Source organism: Tachypleus tridentatus, chromosome 10, assembly GCF_004210375.1.
Source record: "Tachypleus tridentatus isolate NWPU-2018 chromosome 10, ASM421037v1, whole genome shotgun sequence".
Lineage (NCBI taxonomy): Eukaryota > Metazoa > Arthropoda > Merostomata > Xiphosura > Limulidae > Tachypleus > Tachypleus tridentatus.
The window spans coordinates 63,590,057-63,609,704 of record NC_134834.1 but is presented as its reverse complement, the minus strand read 5'-3'; the positions used below and the strand labels follow the sequence as shown (position 1 = coordinate 63,609,704).

The 19,648-nt window shown below is 32.7% G+C and overlaps 1 long non-coding RNA gene across 1 annotated transcript; it reads right to left on the bottom strand.

Moving 5' to 3' along the window:
• Positions 1-221: 221 nt before the first annotated feature.
• LOC143228090 (uncharacterized) lies at positions 222-8,024 on the bottom strand. The gene is made up of 3 exons (XR_013015184.1): positions 7,889-8,024; positions 6,531-6,652; positions 222-2,591 (listed from the first exon to the last, which is right to left on the bottom strand). It is a non-coding gene; the product is annotated as an uncharacterized LOC143228090 (long non-coding RNA).
• Between the last annotated feature and the right edge of the window lie 11,624 nt (positions 8,025-19,648).

The window sequence follows — 19,648 nt, the reverse complement described above, 5'->3', positions numbered from 1 at the left end:
AGAGGGGAATGTTGTTGACTACTTATCTTTCCTAAAAGTGAATACGTTAAATAAGAAACAAATTGTAGAATACTTGGTTCTCTTTTTTATTTGAAACAGAACAATGAACAATACAAATATAAAAACTATACACATTTCTTCTATTTTCTTTTTTTTTTGACTCACTCATTTCTTTTACAATACATCTTTTTAGGATTTGCCCTGTCATAGACCTTGGGCCTTTGTTTGGATACTACATCTTTATATAGCCGGTCATTTTATTCTAATTTGGTTGTTACAGTACATGTTTGGTTCGTTTTGAATTTGGCGCAAAGCTACTCGAGGGCTATCTGCGCTAGCCGTCCATAATTTAGCAGTGTAAGACTAGAGGGAAGGCACCATCCACCGCTAACTCTTGGGTTACTCTTTTATTAACGAATAGTAGGATTGACTGTCACATCATAATGCCCCCAAGCTGTAAGTGCGAACATGTTTGGCGTGACGGGGATTAGAACGCACGACCCTCGGATTACGAGTCGAGTGTCTCAACCACCTGGCCATGCTGGGCCACTACACAGCAATACATGTACTTCACAGTACATGTGAAGTGATTCAATCAAATAATACCACTTTTTTCTTATTATTATTTCAAAACTTTAAACACAATAGAAGAAGATAATTTTTGTCATACTTTTAATATTTTTTAGTTTCCCAGAAATCCAGTAGAAAGAACGAAGGCTTATGACACTAAAAACCAGATAGTCAGAGCACAGTAGCCATATGAGTAGTTTTGTGTTTTATAAGAAATAACAATATTCTGTATTTTATTTGTATTGCTTCAAACAATAAATGCTGCTGTTTTTTGTATTAAATTCATTAGGCTTTATGAGAGAATCAATATTAATAACGAAAGAAATATTCTTGAACACGCTTCGAAATAATATATTATAATCTAGTACTAATAATGTATAAAGTGCAGTATCCTATAATGAACAATTTATGGACAAAATAATGTATCTTGGCCATTCAGAATCTTTAATAAAATCCTGTCATTTTAAAATTATTTAGTGAACTTTATGTGTTTTGTTTAATAAAACTTGTATTTTTTCTGAGAAGTCTACATTTAATTACCCCATTAAAAACATTCAGTACTATTCTTTGAATCATATAACATAACAAATTTTACAAAACTTTGACAAAGGATTCTACTAAGCCAACTACTAAATAAAGGTTTAACATTTGCAACCAAATCCTCACGAAAATAACACACATAAACATTCATTAGTAGCTTTTATCTTGAATATAGATATTACTAACAATAGTATAGTGATTCTATTTGACATTTCAGGTCTTTAAATTGTCTGTCACATCATGAATAACACTGAGAAACTGAGATGATGTATCTCGAGTTAGGCTTAGTTCTTCCATTAGCTTCTCACAGTCAACTGAAAAGAAACCCTACACTAAGGCATTTCATCTTTTCATCAAAAACAAGATAATTTATGTTGGACGTTAAGTTGCTTAAACAGAAGTTACATGTAGCAAAAGGTATTTAGTATTGGTAACAGGACCATTAAATGTAAGCATTTATGTAACGTTAGGTTAATGCATTTTCAATGATATTGCGACCTTAATATGCCTATGGTGTACTCTTCTTTTTTATCCAATAAATTTATATTTTCGTAATTTCTGATGTTAAGGTTTTCTTAAGTTTTCACGCACATGAGATATTGCTTTTAACTGTTCATTAAAACTTGTTTTAGGCCTATTCTAGTTTCACTTAACTAGTTTATTACAAATCTGTTTCTAAGTGCTTCCCACAGTCGGAGACACTGTTTTCACTCTTGACAATATTTGCGAGCAGACGCTCTGGCCATTACCTTACAGACTGCCGTGTAACTGTTTTATTAAGTTCTGCCTTTTCCATTAGGTGTGTTTAGTACTGTTCTGCAAGCAGCTGATGCGATAATGGATGGGCGGTTTATGCAGACTTATTTCTTCTTAAGACTCTGACGGTCCAAATTTTCTACGTTATAGAGAAGAAGTAATTGTCAGTAACACTTCGTCTTCACCACATCGCCATAAGTCTGTGTTCTTTGCGAAAGTCGAAATAAGAAAATAAAAGTATATAGAACTCTACAAAGTCCTTGTAGACCTTTAATCTCCAAGATAAACGACGTTGTGATGGTCATTCACATAAGTGGCTTCACTATGTCTACTGACAGTTGTGGCCCTTGAAGAAAATATTCTGTTCTTAAACAGTAAAGACGATGTGAATTTTGGTAAAACATATTTCCTTTATAAAGGGCAACAAAGAACAAAACATCACTTTTGATAAATGTAATAAAAAGGAAGGAGTGGTATGGCCATTACTGTTTTAAAATGTTAATGTGTAATGGCTCAAAAATTACGATTTACACCATTTCTCTTTGCATTAAGCAAAATAACAGAGTGCATCATATAATCACAACAAAGAGCACTTAGAAACTGACTTGGAGGGCAAGAAAACGTCAGTGTCTCATTAGGGACAGAAGTTTACAGAACTTCAACTCTAAAATTAAGGATTTGATTCTCCACGGTGGACTCAGTAGATAGCCAAATGTTGCTCTGCTCTGAAACAAACAAACAAACAAATAAATAAAATGTTTAGATGATATAAATACAGTATACGCAAATGTGTTGGTCTGAGCGTAAGTCAGTTAGTCAGGAGAGCTACTACTGTCTGTATAGAGGTGATAGTATGAACACCAATTTAATATGATCAAACAACATTCTACACTGTTTATTGCCTGATATGTAAGTGGGTCTTATGTAGTTTCTTACGTGTGTGTCCAAGATTAAAGTACAAACCATGTATTTGTATGAAACAATTTTTTTCTCTTCTTTTCATATCAATTTTGAATACCCCATTAACTAACATTCTTCCTTATGTATTTCTCCCACAACAAAATGTACATTGGGAAGAGATCTTGTACAGTATAGAGAGGTAAGTTTCTAAAGTCTTTGAGATTTAGAGTGAAAATACGTATTTTCAGAAAAAAAACTAAAATATATATATGTGATTGTATTTGATTTTGTTAAAATTAAAAAGGTATTTATTTAAAACCATTTCACGTGCAGTTTCTTATTGGGAAGTAAGAACATAAAAAGATTAAATTTTTAAAAATAATTTCTTCCCAATTTTAGACGTAACTGTTACACGAATCATTTTATGGCACAGAAGCTGCTTTAAAGTTTGTGTGTTTTGAATTTCGCGCAAAGCTACTCGAGAGCTATTTACGCTAGCCGTCCCTAATTTAGCAGTGTAAGACTATAGGGAAGGCAGCTAGTCATCACCACCCACCGCCAACTCTTGGGCTACTCTTTAACCAACGAATAGTGGGATTGAGCGTGACATTATAACGCCCCGATGGCTAAAAGGGCGAGCATGCTTGGTGTGACCGGATTACGAGTCGAATGCCTTAACACGCTTGGCCATGCCGGACCCTTGCCTTTAAGGATTATTATAATATAACATAACATATAATATAACATAATATAACAACTGGAAAATATATGAATATCAAAAGAAACGTAGCACAACATGGTACAGAGTGACGCAAAAACGTCGTAAAATTTCATATTTCTTTTAATGGTAAAAGTGTAAAAGTTTATTAAGAATTAAGCACAAAGCTACATGGGAGGCATTGAATGGCAAGGTACATATATAAGCACAAACAGTGGATGATAATAAGCATTAGAACAGAATACATCTTCACAAGTAAAATAAGATGTAAAATACAATTTTAGTATGATCAGTTGTTGGTGAGTCAACGTAAGTTTACAACGTACAAATCTAAAATTAGTGATTGAAATATCCGAGGTGGACAGAGCGTATGCAGCCAAGTACGAAGATCTGCGATAAAAGCAAGCAACAACAATCACTTAAGAGCCATATAACGTTGAAACAGCAAAAAATCAATGAGATTTTAAGGTTGTTAATTTTCTTAAATTATTAAAATAGCATTACTGGAAACTTTAACCTTTCGTTAAACGATCCAATAAAAGTTTCAGAGAAAACTTATATTAGGCTGTGAACTTCAATATATTTGTTGTAAACTGGTGGTGACGAAAATGTTCGATCGATAATTTGCGAACTACTAGAAGTTTTTCTTAGCCAGCTTAAAGTAAGATCTGGAGTGAATTCGAACAGGTACCACAAATTACCATAGCAAACTACACTGTTGTGTCACTAGCAATTTCCTACCTATAGGATTCACTTCTTCAGAAGACTAAGAGATTTTCAGAGGTGTATGCATGAGCCAATCATAAAATCATTAAAAACAAAGCAACACAATTTCAGAATCAGCTTTTAACATTTGATTCAACCTTTATGGATGTTTTAAGTAATGAAACATTACTAAGGTTGAAATGCACGAATTTTCTATATTATGAAAAGATATGCTTTATTCAAGCGTAAAAATGACCTAAGCTCTGCAGTTAAATGCAATATCTTATTATGTATCATGGTGTTTTTAGCTGCGATTGTTATAGGTACTAACTGAGGATGAAACGTGAAATACATTCATCACTTGATAACTAACCACCTGTCAGTGAATTATACCAGTTTTGGGGAATTCTACCTTTCACCAGAGACCATGAACAAGATTATGCTGAAAGATAAAACTAAACTCTTTCTTGTCGTGGTGAACTATATATTATACGTGTGGTCTTAGTTATATAAGTTTTTACTACTAAGTTTTATTAATACTGTATAAGATCATATATTTTTCTCAACACGAAAGAGTGTTTTGAATTAAGAAATGACCACAAAAGAACAGGTAGTTACAAATAAGTAAATTATTTATATACATAAATATATAGCGAATACAAAATAACTAGGTCATAAGCAACTACTATCGAACAAATATGAAGCAAACTACAAAATGACAACGGTGATTCTCTATATACAGAGTATTCCAAAAGGTAATGTAGATAGCTTGATGGAATGTTTTATTTTTCTTGGTTTAAACATAATGGTTATAATTTCTCTTCTAATAAAAACTAGTTGAATATTTCAAGTCACATATTAACTTTCAAGTCAGTTACAGGAATAGGACATTAAGTAAATATTTTTTTATTCTCATAAGCGGCTTCCAAGTTTCATGTTTTGGTTATTTTTGGCCAAAGTTTCAGGTAATTGGGGTCCGGTAATACAATTTTAATTACAAAGTGAAATAATAATAAAAAAGCTGACAGTAAAATCTTATGTATTATCGAATAACAACAACAAGAAGACTCACATCCTTTGATCAGTTAAATATTTCCTACTAGAAATGTACTGCTTCCAAATACGCCACATATTGAGTAAAAGGTGAAACTGTTTCGCTCTTTACGCGAGTGTTATCAATTTTAGTTATTCTGTGACTGCTGTTGTGTATATTACATCCATTTGCACTTATAAGAAATCTAGTAATAAATAGCAGAAATCTAGCTTCATGTAGCTGTTTTTCAGTTTTTGCAATTATATATTAAAGGCAAGACAGCTAGCTAACAAACACCAACTGCCAACTTTTGCGATATTGTCCAACCGTTAATGGCATTAGTTGTCAGTCTTTCCACGCACACATGGCTCAAAAATGAGAAGTGCGTTCTTACACTAGCATGGTGCGAATCATTAACCCTCGAATTCACAGTGCAAGTATGCAAATAACTTGGCCACGACCGAACCTATTGGCTAAGAAACTGTAAATTGGTTTTGTTTCTTTTTTAAATCACAACAAACTTATCTTAATACGTTATATGTTGTGAGTGATTGGTTTTTAAGTTCATAAAGCTTTCACACGTAAATACATCTTAGTTTTAAATATTATTTTTCCAAATATTTTTCACTAAAAAATAAGGGAGATTTGTAATCCTGTAAAATTTGTTTTCACTTTTAAAAGAATGTTTTAGCAACTGTAAATGAAAGGAGGATTTTTTCTGAGTAATAAAAATGATAAATGACTAAAAATTTGCATAGAAATTGAGGAATGAAAGGAAATGATTTGGAACTATATGAAATTCCTTATCTGAAAGTAGACAACCACTTTAGAATAATTTCAAGCATCACACACACACCAACTGTTTACAAGCGGTACACAAGAGGGTAACAGAACGTTTATTAAACATTATCTTTCTTACACACCTTGGTACTCGAAACTGAAAATTAATTAATATTTTGTGATAAAGATTAAAGAGAAAAGATAATTAAGGGAATAACATTTGCGTTAGTGTTGTAATGTATTTCGACTAAATTTTCTTGAAACGGAAATTACATAACTAATTGCAACACAACAGTAAATGGCTTGCCATTTAAAATGTTTGGCTTCTAATTCTCTCCATACAATTTTGTTCGTTTAGTTCCAGTTACATACAGCGGATATTCGGAAAATGTCACGACAATCTAGCAAGCAGGTGAGACTACGTGTTGAAAAAACTTATCTAATACTTTGATAGAACAAAGTCGTTTTTTTTTTTAAGAAGTGGTACCAGGTACCAAATGTAGTAGCCCATAACACAAACAAACTTACCTTCATGATATAATTTAGTTGACGAATCGATGCTCCCAGAAGGACAATAGCTTTTGTTCTTTGAGTACAATAGACACTGTTGCAGGAAATGCAGGGTCTTTACTGTCACGTTTTCCAGCACACTGAAAAGCAACCTATGATCAAATAAGCGCAGGTACTTTTTTGAAAAGTAAAAGGATACGTATTTTGTCTATCTTTTGTGAAGTTCAAACATAGCTGACTTAGTTTGCTTTGAAGAATACGTCGTGTTATTGTATTATTTCTTTATGTATCAAATATAATTAATATTAAACAATGGAAAATATAATAAGTGATTAAAGATGTTGCTTCTTTTTAATCTCATTTACATATAAATATTAGGTTTCGGTACTAATGATTGGCACAACACAAGTCACTCACTTCAAAGATGTTGTACATTTTTTTTTATAGAAAATAAGAAACCGTGAGATGAAAATGGGGCTCGTGATATTGTCGGTATTGAAATATGTTTATTGATTTATGTAGTTCATAATACTATCCAGGAGACTGTAAAAATATTTAAAGTAATTCTTCACACACTTTCTGTATTATATTTGTTGAAATGAAGTTTGAGTCCCCACTATATAATAACTCGAGGGACACTACCATACCAACTGGAATTTGGTAAACACGTAATCATAAGTTAGAATGAATGCCAAACTATGGAAAAATTCAAGTTCAAGATGAACATGTAATAACGACAAATTTAGGTAAAAGAATCATCTTTTAAATAAAACGGAATATGATGATGAAGTGCATAGAATATATTTTAAATAGTAAAATTAAATGTGTATAATTAGACAAAGGTAAGGTAGGAATTATAAAGATCTTTATTAATATTTAACAAAATTAATACCAAATAAGATCGTAAGGTCCTCATTTTGTATGGAGTTCCTCATATTCAGAAAGAGGTTCTCCGATTAAACCGATTGTATCTAATATTGGCCACTATAATTACGAGCTTCCTGGTTTTGTAGAGTTTTTTTTAACTTATTAGTTAGAATTAGTTAGTTTAAAATTTTCCCAAGAGGTATGAGAGCTAAATTCTGAGAGCAAAGTTTGTTGTGTTAGTTTTGATACAATCTCTGTTCATACCAACATTCCGATAAACGAAACTACATATACATTTGCACACAGAAATCTTATATAAAATTAAAATAATACAATGATATTTCATATTTATTAATAGTTATATAACAAATAGAAGAATGTTATATTCTTAACAAATCATAAGTATTTAGTACTTCTACATCCTAATAAATTACTACAAAGCTTCGGAAATAATTTTTCTGTCACTTATTCTGGGCTAAAACTTACTGATTAGCTTAAAATAAACATACCATCGCATTCTGACGTCTTAGGCTTAACAAAATTAAAAATATATCACTTTTACTTCTTCGTAAGATACAAAGAAACGTCAGAGTAATTGAGTTTCGAATGTCAGAGGAAGATGAAGTTTCCTACAATCTAATACAAGATAACGTAACTGCAAAACTGTCTATCGAAATATCATTTCTAGCTGAACAGAAATTACCGGCGTGTCATCCATACTAAACAAACGCTTGGAATTTGTTATTACGTCCAAACAAACCAACATTACAAAATGAAAAATCGAAAAAAATTGTCAGAATCAATTTCTATAGTAAGACTTTATATGTACTCTCGGTAGTAACCTAGGAACATCGATTTTTTTTTTTAGAAATTCGAAGCGCAGCAACTGTATATGAAACATCTGTGGGTTAATTCGCTGTCATAGAGGGTTTGTTTTGAACTCAATGCTGAGAACCTGCTGGCGTCCTTGAGATTGTGTTCAAGTGCAATTTTCACCTACATTTTCGGGGTTTAGGTCTGAACAATTATTTGCACTAAATCTGGTGTGTGAGAGACAATATCAGTGATTAGTTTACTCTTAACAAAATGTATCGGACATGTAGTTGTTTATCTTTTTATTCTTTCCTATCTATTCTCTACATTTAATGTTATTTATTCCAAACTTCTAGTCCTAGTTATTTGTATAATAAAACCACCCCCCGCTAGTACAGCGGTATATCTCCGGATTTATAAGGCTAAAATCAGGGGTTCGATTCTCCTCGGTGGGCTCAGCAGATAGCCCAATGTGGCTTTGCTATAAAAAAAAATTCACTAACTTGTCCAATTAAAAACCTAAACGAAATGGAACCAATGTATAGATTATTTATTTACACATTGAAACCAGGATAAATAATGTAACAAAAATAAGTTTACTTTTATTATATATCGCCTCCCAGTGGCTTAGCGGTATGTCTGTGGACTCATAACGCTAAAAACCGGGTTTCGATACCCGTGGTGGGCAGAGCACAGATAGCCCATTGTGTAGCTTTGTGGTTAATTTAAAACAAAACAAACAAAACATATTATATATCCTAGTTCTTATTCAAGATAATTATTTTAACTTAGAACTACGCCGCATGTTTTGTATTTACCGAGTTTTAACCATTGAGTAATGGCAAGCTAAAGCCTACTTAAAGAGTATTTACAGTATTTAAAAGATAACTGGAGGAATTTGTTTGCCATCGAGAACCTATAGAATATCCACAAATGATTAATGAGAGTTAATGGAGTTAAAACATTTATTTCTGATGCTGGCAATGGTTACTGAAGTACTAAAAATTAATTTTAAGTTCGGGTATGCGTCTAGAACTCTCTAACAATTTTAACCTAAGCCTAGTTGGACGGTATCTATTTCTAACATGTTTCAGTCTTTGTTGGATAAAGAACATTGTAATATCTACTGATGTCATATCTGATCATAATGGATTTTCTCAAAATTCTAAAATGGGTAAAAACAACTTTATTGTCCGAGATGGGTTTCTGATGTCTATAAAGTTTCCTGAATTAAGCGTCATGATTATAATTTCTGTTTTAGCATAAATTAAAGGACAGTAGTGCCTGTCGAATATTTCCAAAACCCTTTGCAATAATTCAGTACAGGAGCAGAGATGCCAACCATTACGATTTTGGTGTATATATTACGACTTTACGCTAATACAGACAAACATTACGACTTGTTGCAACTCCCAAATTATTATATATTATATAGGTCTATACAATAAAGTGATAACTTGTTCCCCCAGGGCTTGAAAGGGGTGAAAAGAAAATTTCTAGTGAGATACAAATAAATTTTGATAATAAATAAAAGACATGGTTCAAATGGCTACTTGCAATAATCATAATAAAAAAAATATTTGTGTCTTCGACGTCTACCAATAGTTTGAGTGCGGTGCTTAGAAGCGGCATAGAAACACCAATGCGATCGTTCACAAGATGGAAAAAAAGAGGCCTCGTTCACCAGATTGTCTTGTTTCTGGCAAATCTAAAAGGACTAAAACTAAAGGGCTCTGTCTATAGTCATTACGCTCAGTCATTTGAAATAGTTGGCATCTCTGCAGGAGTAGTAAAATATCTAACATTACTTGTTGAGCTTCCAAAGAGTAAATACTGATGTATGTATTATTTAGTGACATTCAGGCTGATAGTCTGAGTATATAATACTTCTTAAGATGAGTGTAACAAATGTCTACCACTCCTAAATCTGAATTTTGTGTGTTTGTAGCAAGTCCTGTTATGTGCGTAACATCTTTACCGCTGTTTGATATGAACTAGATTGATAAGTTTTAACGTGAACACAAGAAGCTTCTGCTTAAATCGGTTTGATTGTAAAAAAAGGTAGAAAACTTAATTGAATTAAAAATTAAAATTCACTTATTTTGCGAACAGGATAATTATAATATTATAAGACATTTGATGTCAAAAATAGCGGAATAACTTAAGATAGCTAAGTTTACGACGCATAACTAGTCATATCTGTTCTCTCTACATCAGACGTTCGAGTAATGTTTGTTAGCAAAAAAACAACCGAAGAAATTGCTTTAAGAATTTTGTTTAAAACTAACTGTTTATTGTAGGTCCGGATTTTATATGGTCCTTCAATAACTTCTACAATGAAATTAATTTTGAAAAGTTTAGAGTATTGGAGATAAACCTAAAAAATAAAAATACAAATATTTATATTTTTTCCATGGACAACATCTGTTTTCAATTTTGTTTTTCGGAACGTTCTGTGAAAACATTGCTAGCAATTAAATATTATTAAAAAATAAATCAAACTCAAAATTTGAAATTGCTACAACTGAAAAATTCACTTAATCCACGGGTTAATTGATCATTTAAAGAGGCATGATCTTATTCCTGTATTTGTCTGGAACTACTTTCTCTGTCATCGATTGTACTCAATTTGATAGCGTGATTATGCATTACTGACAGACGCTGAGACTTTTATTGTAATAATATTTTGTGAACGACGGCGAATAGACCTAGATCACACATATTGACAAATTTTTAATAGACTTTTATTTATTAGCGGACATCAGGCAAAGGAGTTTATTAGAACAGCATCGAAGTAGCTGGTTTAATGGTATTGCTGTGATTTAAGGTTCTTCTGTTATCGTTAATCCAATGTGTAGAAGGAAGTTCGTAAACTGTTTTTCAGCTTCATATCCTTTTTCATTATCCTGTCATAAGATCAATAGATATGCCCAGTATTATTTTAATAGCTTTCTTTACTTTTTGAATGAGAACGTGCATCCGAAACGAACTGACATGTGCTTTCAAAACCCGTTCATGTTCTACGCTCTGGCCCGACATGGCTAGGTGGGTTAAGGCGTTCGGCTCGTAATCCGAGGATCGCGGGTTCGAATCCTCGTCGCACCAAACATGCTCGCCATTTCAGCTGTGGGGACGTTATAATGTGTCGATCAATCCCACTATTTGTTGGTAAAAGAGTAGCCCGAGAGATGGTTGGTGATGACTCGCTGCCTTCCCTCTAGTCTTACACTGCTAAATTAGGGACGGCTAACGCAGATACCCCTCCAGTAGCTTTGCACGAAGTTAAAAAACAAACAAAATAAACAAACCTACGCTCTGTTGTGTGAGGATAGCACCATGAAGAATAATGAAGTTTCCCTTCTTTGAAAAATCATGTCATTCGGCTCGAAATGGCCAAATAGTTTCACTGAAAGGTTACAGAATAAATAAATTAGGATGGTGTTGATGGTTTTCCTTTACGACCATTAACACGCGTAAATTAATTTTATAAAATGTGATTTCCCATAACCTTGCTTAACCTTCTTATAATGTGTACTTGATTTAATAAAATTATTTATAAACCAGAATAGTTTTGTATATCATGGAAGAATGATGAACAAGAGCACAGCAAATACCAATATTGTCTTTAGGCAGATCGACTCAATAAGTTGTGATAAACAAATGTAACTAGTTTCGATTATAAATATAATGCCTTTATTTTAATCAATTGAAGTAGTCTTAAAGTAATTTTTGTAGTTTATTAATCTTTACGTGTCGTAGTGATATTAAGTGTTATGCATTTACAACTTACTTCATTCTTCATTAGCATTTATTTATAAATTTAAACTAAAGTTTAAGTAACAACGTCAACGATTATATTGATACTCAGTGTTTCAAACGAATTTCAAGTACGTGTATCAAGTCCTCGTAGCTTCACTGTCTGCGTTATTTGAGAAGTTACTGTGATGTCGCAAGGTTTAACTGACGTGTACGTGTACGTCTTTGATATACATGAAATATTACACCTCGTATTTGTTGACAACACAAAACCACGCTATTTTTCGTGGTATATTAACCCCATATAATTTATATGTCACGACTGAAAACTAGTAAAAGATTATTATTAAGATAAGTCTCAGAAGTAAACAAATCAGATTTTAAAAACACTTTGAGCTATCAAATTCTCCGCAACTATTGCACGCACGTCTCAGAGAAATAATAAACCATTTTAGGAACATTACATTATTATTCTTAATGGAGAATGAAGTATATATTTTATTAAAACTAATCCCTATTCTTATTTGATTTCATTATTATTCTAATTATAATTATTAGTATTACTTTTTAATCAGTTCTAATCGTCTCTCTCATCAGGTTTATTAGAACAAATAAAATTTTAGTCAATATGTAGAATTATTATATGGGTGTACACTGCTTACGGCCCGGCATGGCCTGATGTTTAAGACATTCGACTCGTAGTCTGAGGATCGTGAGTTCGAATCCCCGTCGAACCAAACATGCTTGCCTTTTCAGCTGTGGGGGCGTTATGATGTGATGGTCAATCCCACTATTCGTTGGTAAAAGAGTAGCCCAAGAGTTGGTGGTGGGTGGTGATGACAAGGTGCCTTCCTACTAGTCTTACATTGCTAAATTAGAGACGGCTAGCGCAGATAACTCTCGTGCAGCTTTGCGTGAAATTCAAAACAAGTCGAACGCCTTAACCCACCTGGCAATGCCGAGCCGTTTCTATTATCAAAGATTATTTCAACAGACACACATTTATGAAAATCTCTAGAAGTGTTAACAGAAAAATATCTCTTTACCTATCTAGGTTTGCATTGTGTGGCTGCTGTAGTCATGATCATGTTGATTTTTCTTTTCGGTCCTATCTACATAACTTCAGAAATCTTACTTTTAAAATAGGCTGACAAATAATTATATTCGACCCTTTGTGTTAATAATACTAAACTGATTAGGCTATGAAGCACTCAAATGTAAATTCGTACCTATAACAGTAAAGAAAGTTACAAATAAGTTTTCTGAAATGATTTTAAATACACAATAACCAGGATGTCTCGATAGTTGAAAATGCACCTATCCTAGCTAGTGCTATAGAATAAACCTCGAGCTAATATGATAAAGCGTTCACTTTGTGTGCGGAAAGTGCTCTCTAGACGTTAGTATCAAATGATCACATACGTTCTTGAATTGACGCAGAATTTTCTAATAATCAAGACTGAAAGACGACCTACTAGCGATAAACTTGATTACTCTCTAAGAAATAAATATTTGGTGCAGTTTTTTGAAGAACAAGGATATTTAAATTAAATAATTTATTTTGTACCAAGTGATTATATCGACAATACGTTCTTTAAACATAGAAGTTTTAGATCTGTTTAGTTTATAATTTTGACATACGAATGCACGAAGGCTATCTATGAAATGGAGTCCCTAATTTTAAACTTTTAAACTAGGAGAACGATAAATAGTCAACAGCAGCCATAGCTAATACTTGAGCTACTCTTATGTGATCGATTAGTGAGATTTGATTGACTTATATCGCACACACGGAACCTGTACTTCTACATTTAGAGTACCCTAGCCACAGGCCACGTTTAGGTTGAACAGATTACGGCAAGCAACAACAAATGTTACTAACTACGTTGCCTGTGTATTTCTTGAGTGTCATGTAGTGAATAAATATGGCATTATGATTTTTTGTCCAGCTCCTCAGTTTCATTTAATATTTTAAACCGCAAAAGTTAATAAAACGATTATACTTTACATCATACCCAGTAGGATGAAAACAAAATATGAACGCTATCATTCTAGTGAAGTAAGCAAATATAAAGTTGACTGGAAAAAGAAAGTAAATGCGTACTTCCGCAGAATATATAAAATATTATTATCCTTTGTTACAGAGGGGCCTATTGTTTGTATCATAAAAGCTTTATTTTAGCAGATACTTTCTTAAATTACTATTAAGTTCTTTTCTACTTCTAGTTTGCCCACTTTCTGTACAACAATTATTTGATAAAAACCGGATTATCTTAGATATCAGATGATTTTATGATTATTATAAAAAGAAAACTATGTTTTAAAGCCATAAATTACTAGAGAAATCTTCAATATATTTTACTAACTATAATGTTATAAAATATAAAACAAAATTTGATTCTTATAGGATGCAAGTCACATAATAATTTTAGAATATTGATAATTAGGCTTAAGAAAAAAACACACTCAACTTCTGTGACAACTGAACAATCTTTATTGTTGGATACACAAAAGCGTTTAGCTTAAGAGCTCTTACATTTAATTATTATTTAGTTGTTGTGACAAGTGTTTTGAAAATTAATTATTTTAAAAGTGATATTTGTGAGAAGTTTTGTTATGTCAACTCTTTACGAGTCGTACTTTGTGAATACAGTTTAATTGTTGTACGAGGCTTTTGTAATATTGTCAATGTCATCTCACACGAACCATCCTTCTCGCCATGTTTATTCGTGTTGTTACCAGAGAACTAAATATTTCAAGATTTTTCTGTTACGTGTTACAAATGCATGCAGATAGAGAGTGTAAGAAGTTAAATCAGTGAATGTAAAATTAGACTGCGTAATTGTCAGTTTAGTTGTAACAGGTGATATTTAAACTGAGTTTCACAGTTTGTGTTTTAACAACAAAGATAAAGAAAACAATTTGACTTGTATAAAGGTGTTCTAAAGAAACTGAACCCGTTTGTGTGGGCTTTTGATGAAAAAAAAAGAGAGTTATTTGAAGCTCTAGGTTCAAATAAGATAAGACATAGTGTAACAAATTTTTGAACATTGATTTTGTGTATGTTATTTTAAAACTAATGGATTGTGTGCTATTTGTTAGTTGCTTAAATTTATCGCCAACACATCACAGACATCTACTGTAAAAAATCCGTGGCTTCCATACAAAAAACCTGACATATTTAGAAACAATGTTGCAAACAGTACTTTTCTTTAAATAATTACATTCAAATAACCTAAATCCATATAAAAGAGATAACGCTGCAAAGAGTTTTTTTTTCTTTAAAGAGTGAAATTTGAATTACGTAATAATACGAAGTCAACAATTCCTTGATTTATTTTGAAGTAATCTATATCAAAGAAACTGTGTTGTAATTCATACTTTTCTTTAAAAAAACATTTGAATAATATAATAATATATTAAAGCCACAATATTTTGAAAAATAATTTTCTTGAATATTATGTCTTAAACAACAGTATTTGAATAATGAAATAATTTATATCAAATGGATATTATTCTTTTATTTGAATAATAACATCCAAATAATCGAATAATCACTATGTGATAGAAAATATTTGTTTGTTTTTGAATTTCGCGCAAAGCTACTCAAGGGCTATCTGCTCTACCTGTCCCTAATTTAGCAGTGTAAGGCTAGAGGGAAGACAGCTAGTCATCACCACCAACCATCGTCAACTCTTGGGCTACTCTTTTACCAACGAATATTGGGGTTGACCGTCACATTATAACGCTCCCACGGCTGTAAGAGCGAGCATGTTTGATGCAACGGGGATTCGAACCCGCGACCCTCAGATTACGAGTCGAACACCTAATCCACCTGGTCATTCACGGCATGACAGAAAAAAAAGAAATGTTCGATCACTTGTTTATTTATAATAGTACCCCTTCAGTGTTTGCAGACTCACAACACAAGAATCCGGGTTTCGATACGTTTGTAGAGCATAGAACAGATATTCCATTGTGTAGCTTTGTGCTTAATTACAAAGAAACAACAATTTATAATAGCCATCAAAAAGCTATCTCATATTTGCCTAGCACTGACGGCGACATCTAGAGGCAAGAAATATTCTAAATTTTATGAGGCAAGAAATATTCTAAATTTTATAAGCACAAATAATTAGCCTTTGCGAGTTTACCACAGTGTAGAACAATTTTCTTTGTTACCATTTACGCTATATAAAATGCGTATACATTAAACAAAGATATGAACTACAAGTAAAAGAAAAAACAAGAACAAAAACTTGGTGAAAGGTATAAAATCAGTGGAACGTTCCTAACAACAGAATAGGATATTTTTGATATTACCAGCCGAAATTTAACGTACCGTCGTTGAACACGTTGTATTAGAACGATTTCGGAGCCTTCCTACGTCGTTACATTCCATGCTGCCACGTCTAGTCAGTCTTTCTAATAGACATGCGTTTTGACAACAACCCCTGTAGTATGGTTTTTATTGCAAAAGGCTTTGTTGTAACGATGTCACATTCTTTCTCTTTGAATATTTTTCATAAAATATCTGTAAAAGGGGAATGCCAATTTCTCAGCACCACTTCAACAGTCCAATATCACTGAAATCCTCAGGGACTGCTTCTGACAACCTGAGCTCTATGTCTGTGCAACTTTATATCAGGTGTGATTGCCACATGATTTGCTGATTTGCATATTCAAAATCGCTTTAATATAATGAAATAAACTCCATTTATGTATATTACAGAGTCAATTTACTTGTGAAATACTACACTAAGTAAATGTAATGCTCTAAATGTTTTGTTGAATCTCTCCTGATTTCTCAACCAATGTGTTTTTCTTAGATACGTACAAAATATAATAGATGTGGCATGTTACACATGGAACAGTAATTTACCAAAACTCTTCCGCACTTACCCTTGTTGAATGTGTAAATGGCCTGTAGACAGTTAAAGTAAAAGTGAACGGATAATGTAATGATAACATAACAATCTAATTAAAGGTAAAAGGCTAATCAATTAGATGATAAAAAAAACAACATAATCGAAACATTTTCGGACATGTATTACGTTAATATTACAGTGGTGTGAACTGACTTTTTTTGAAGATCCTCAAAGTCAACAAGTTTACATATGTTATTTGAATAATCACCGTTTAGAAGCGGCTCAGTAGTTTAATGATAACAGGCTTATAAGTCAATAATTAATGTTCTCTTGGTAATAGTTGTTGAATCAGTGTTCTGAAGTTATTCATTCATATAATAACACTGCCCTCTTTCCGTTATCATTCATAACTTATGAAATTCGAATTTATCATGGTAGACTGAATATATGTTTTTATTCTTATTTTTTGTGTTATATGTTATGTAGTGATTGTAGCTTGGAAGGTACAAGGTTCGATCAAGCTATATGCCAATGAAGAAAGATTTGCACTTTTTGTTGCGAAGCGTTAATTTGACAGTTAGCTCTGCTATTCGGTTAATAGCAGATGTGTGGGAAGTAAGTGTTGCTGACTGACTGTTTACATTCTAATCAGCACTTCAACATTATGGACTTATTAAGTTCGAGTTCCTGGTCTAGACGTTTAGTCCATAAAGTGACTATTCAGGTTGAATATAACAATAGACATTTTGCTGGCTCTTGTCTTAAAGTTTTATTCTAATAATTTGTTTATTTGATTTGTTTTGAATTTCGCGCAAAGCTACTTGAGGGCTATTTGCACTAGCCGTCCCTAATTTAGTAGTGTAAGATTAGAGGGAAGCCAGCTAGTCATCACCACCCACTGCAAACTCTTGAGCTACTTTTTTACCAACGAATAGTAGGATTGACCGTTACATTATAACGTCCCCACGACTGGGCGAGCGAGCATGTTTGGTGCGACCGGGATTCGAACCCGCGAGCCTCGGATTACGAGTCGAACGCCTTAATACGCTTGGTTATGCTGGGCCTTTATTCTAATAAACGTGATTAGTTATTCTACATAAAAGTAATGGAACTATAGAAAATGAAATATATTTTATCATTTTTTATTGTTGTTTTTAGTTTAAACTATCACGTAATTTAAAAGTAACAAAATTGAATATCAGCACTTTTACGTGAAAAGCAAATTACATGGTTGATGTTACGCACAAAGCTACAAAATAAAATATCTGTGTTATACCAACCATGGGTACCGAAACCCGTATTTTAGTGTTATAATCATTAAGATTTATCTTTGAGCCACTGGGGTAGCTGGATTTAAATGGAAAGTTATCTATCATAGATTACTTTATTACAATGTCAATTCATTTTAGAAAGATTGAAAAAACAAAGCTGGAAGGACTATCGTGAGCCCATAACAATTCAAAAGGTTATTTTGTCTGTAAGTCTGCGATAAGTTAATGGATTTACAACGCTATATATTTGGAGTTCGATATCCTGTGGTAGACAGAGCACAGATATCTTACCATGTACCTTTATGATAAAACAAACTATCAACAGTATGTAATTTCTTGGTAAGTCCATATCAAGGCTATTGCTATGTTTTGTTGATTAATTCTACTGTAACATTCAATCCTTAAGAAGCTTTAAATTTTATTTGCTCTTTAATTTCATTTTAGGAATGCTTATAATATAACCAACTGATAATAAGACTTCAGACATTTTGTTGAGGCCTTTCTTTGAAAGGTGCTTTAATATTGTTATACTGGCTAAAGAATATAGTGAAAATGTATTTTTAGTTTGACGTTAGATTAGCAATCAAAGACAAGGAGTTACCCAGTGAAAAATACGAGCAATCAATATTTGTGAGAAATCTTGCTGAATCATTATTTGTTCTGTGATCAACATAATCTGGTAAAGAAAGAAGTGGCGGACGCTGGACATGAAGACTATTTATGAAAGAGTATATTGTAAACTGTATTTAGTACCGACTCATTTCACAAAAAGTCGGCATGTTTAACATTTTCAGTTGTCTCTCTTAGAAAATATACATTTTATCCTGTGTACGTGAATTAATTTCACATGAAATATTTATTGAAACTACGTTATATGGAATATAGCCATAAAAATTCAATGTGAGGTAAACATTTTGTTTGGACGGATAAGATATCACATGGTCGAATATACAGATTATTAATACCACCTTTTATAAAAATGTTATATATATACTAATAGGTTGACATGTTCTCGCAGATTGGAGCCAGTCAAACAAGATCGATATGTTTAGCATACTTCGTTCCCGACAATTTCTCAACAATTCGACAGGGAAACTCGACACTTATTTGTTTGCAGATACGTTTTTCGAAACAAGTTTCGTCGCTACAGCCTTTTTGTTTAAGTTTTGCACAAAGTTACATTAGGGCTATTTGCGTTAGCCGTCCGTAATTTAGCAGTGCAAGATTAGAGGGAAGGCAGCTAGTCATCACCACCTATCGTGGGCTACTCTTTTACCAACGAATAATGGGATTGGATATTACATTATAACGCCCACAAAGTTTAAAGGGCAAGCATGTTTGGTGTCGCAGGGATTCGAACCCACGACCCGCAGATTACGACTTGAGTGTTTAAACCGCCTGGTCATGCAGGGCCTCGTCGCTACAGAAGTAAAAAAAAAAATAAACTTATTAGTTTTAAAAATTTTCATGATAACAAGTGTGATGATACAAATAATTATTCCAATGTTAGTAATTTACTGTTTTGTTTCACTTGGAAAACGTGGTGACAAACTTACATCAT